Genomic DNA, 3,421 nt, shown 5'->3' on the forward strand with positions numbered 1-3,421 from the left:
AATGTCATTATACAAAATAAATCTAATATATTATTATTAATTATGTTGCATTTTTTTGATAAAAAATATTTTATTTTATTTTATTATACATAAATGAACAATAATGATTTTCAAATTATTAACCATATAAATAAACACCTTACCACTAAAATCATTCCTATTATGCTCCATTTCCATTATAGATAAAAAGAAATAAGATAAGATAATAGATCATTTTAACAGTAATACCCTGATCATTCTTTTTGGACAGTGAGTTCACCATTTTTGTAGATAAAAAGAATTGGTCTTAATTATGGGCTTTAGTTTTCTTAGTTGGGCTACGAACATTTAGGGATAGGGTACAATTATTTTGGAGTGGTTCTCCCCACATTCTGGTTTTTTCCCAATGAAAAGTTGGGTTTTTCATACTGTACAAGTATTATTAGTCTCTTTTATTGAAAAAATTTTGTACAATATAAAACTTGTTTATAAATTCTTTGAATTAGAGTATCTAATTAAACAAAATAGGCCTAATTTAAAATACTCTATAAGAATTTCTTTTGTCACTTGGATATGAAAATTTAATTACAAACTTTTAAATCACAAAAAAATTAATTAAAATTTGGATAAAATTATAACACAAGGAAATTAAGTTTATTTCATTAGAATTAAAAATGGTGTGAATTTGGAATGTGGTAGATTTTGCTCAACCTTATTTATAGTGCATTAGTACATTGAATGTTTACCAAACACTAGCATATGCTAATTAAACTATTAATATTTTCTTATCCTACCAAAAAGTCAAGTTTAACGTTAACATGTACTTTTTTTTCTAATTAGTAGTTTTGTTATCTTTCTATGAATAATTATTATTCACACATGTTATTTAGATTATTTTTTATTAATAATAAGTTTTTTATTGTAATTTTTATAGTGAGAGTACATAAAGAGTACATAAAGAATAAAACAGAATTATAAGAAAAAAAACACCAACACATCTTAGGTGTTGCTAGAACATTGCTGTTTCAATTAGAAATTTTACATTATTTTTGGTAATACGCAGTTGCTCATGCCGTTCACATAATTAATAGGCTGCCCAACATTAAACTGGACAATGCTAGTCCTTACAAACTTTTATATAATAACTTACATGACATTTTATATTTAAGAATATTTGATTCTCTTAAGTATACCTCTACATTAACAAATTTAAAAACAAAATTAGACCCATAGCAAAAAATACAGCTTTTCTTTGTTTCTCTCCGTATAGGACACCAGGAGTATCCACAAATGTTACTTCATCTAGTAGAGGATGTGGCATTTGAGAACATTAGAACTTCAATAAAAATGCCCCTCCAAATGTTGTTAGATCACCAAAAGGCTATCAGTATCAATAGCAATGGTATTTACAGGAATAATCCTCTCATCAGGCCCCGACATGACAACAACGAATCTATCAGTTGTGAGCTTTAATCCAACATGTGTTCTTAAATAATCACATCTTAACAAATGTTTTATAAATGCATTTTGATTTCTCACAATCTCTAAAACAATGTTTCATTGTTTTCAGATTTGCATTGCATCTCTAACATCTGCCCGAATCAGTTAAATAATGCTTGAACCGGAAGACATTTGTCAGGAGCGCATTTTATAAATCCAGCCACATCATCATCTTTATCTTTTCTGACAAATTAGAGCGCCAAATCCACTCACAGTTGTTATTTTCGATCGAATTCACTTTCTTTGTCAGGAGCCAACGATAACCTTATCGAAAACTATAGGCTTTTAGCGATGCGGACCACCAGATCCATTCGGACTCCGATTCTAACATTAGAGGAGAACAAACTGTTGACCTCATAAAAAATTGGCGTTGCAAGCTTATCCCCTCCCAAGTACCATTGCCCCACAAATTAGCAAGAGAAAATTTGTTTTAGATATGTGAACATAAGACGTGAGCTCACAAAGTTTGCCAAGAGAACTCCACTCATCATATCAAATCGATTGTTGAATATTTTTTTCCATTTCATCGAAATTCTTCTTTTAAGATATTATAAGCCTTTAGAATATTCCTCCAAGTAGCTGAGGCATGGTGACAACGAATGCTGCCCATGTTCTTAGAGTTCTGAAGGTATTTGTGAGTTAGAACCTGCACCCACAATTTGTTTCTATTATTTAAACAATCTCAAACCAACTTACCAAGAAAAGCTATGTTTGCACAGAGAGTATTTCTTAACACCCAAGCCACCTGCCTTCTTAGGAGTTATAGCAATGTCCCACTTGACCAACGGCAACCCTCTCCCATTCACTTAACACTTCTATAAGAACTGACGCATTAAAGAATCAATATTGTAGCACGCATACTTCGGAAGAAGGAAAACTTGCATATTGTAAACCGGAATAGAAGCCATCACCGCATTCACAAGACAAAGTCTGCCGACCTTGTTAAGCAAGCACCACTTCCAACTAGCAAACTTTTTCTAAATCTTGTCAATGACCTCCTGCGCCATCTTCCTAAAAGTCCTATCATGGCCAATATTAACTTCCAAATATCTTTTCAGATCTTGAATACTAAAGACCCCTAAAAGCACCTCTTTTCTTCTCGCTGAAATATTCTTGGAACATTGAGCCTTAGATTTATGGATATTCACCTTCAGCCCAACACTTGAGTAAACATATCAAGAGTCTTTATAACCTCTGTCACCTGAGTTTTTGTGGCTTTACAGAAAAATAATAGATCATCAACAAATATCAAAGGAGAGATTTTTGGTTATGTCTTGAAACAGATACTGGGATCCACGATCCTTAGGAGATTTTATACGATATAAGACAAGAAAGATTCTCCATACAAAGCACAAAAATACAATAAGACAAGCTTATTACCATTCCACAAAATAGACAAAGAGGATGAAGTCACACAAGCCATGATAAGATTAATAGTAGCCACAGAAAAACCAAATTTGATCAAGAAAGTTTCAAAGAATCGCCAGTCTATTCTATCATAAGCTTTTTCAAGATCCATCTTAAAAGTCATAGAACCCTTCTTCGACTTGATTTTTCTCATGAAATGCATTATTTCTTGCGCAATTATTATATTTTTTCATTGTTCCTCTTATTGAAATACTACCACCCTCAAAGTCCAATGATCTTAGAAAGAAAAGGACGAAACCTATTAACAAGCACTTTTATAATAATTTTGTAAATAACATTATATAAACTAATAGGACGAAAGTCTTTAGGTAAGACGGAGCTTCAACTTTAGGGATCAAAACAATGAATGTGTCAAAAACAGCCGCACTGATGTTCTCACCTGCAAATGCTCTATTCACTAAGTCCCATACATCATTGCTAAGAGAGTCCTAAAATTCTTTATAAAAGAGAGCTTGAAATCCGTATGGACCCAGAGCCTTGAAAGAATTCATGCCGAACATAACTCTTTTCATCT

This window comes from Arachis duranensis, chromosome 1 (assembly GCF_000817695.3).
Source record: "Arachis duranensis cultivar V14167 chromosome 1, aradu.V14167.gnm2.J7QH, whole genome shotgun sequence".
In the NCBI taxonomy this organism is placed as follows: Eukaryota; Viridiplantae; Streptophyta; class Magnoliopsida; order Fabales; family Fabaceae; genus Arachis; species Arachis duranensis.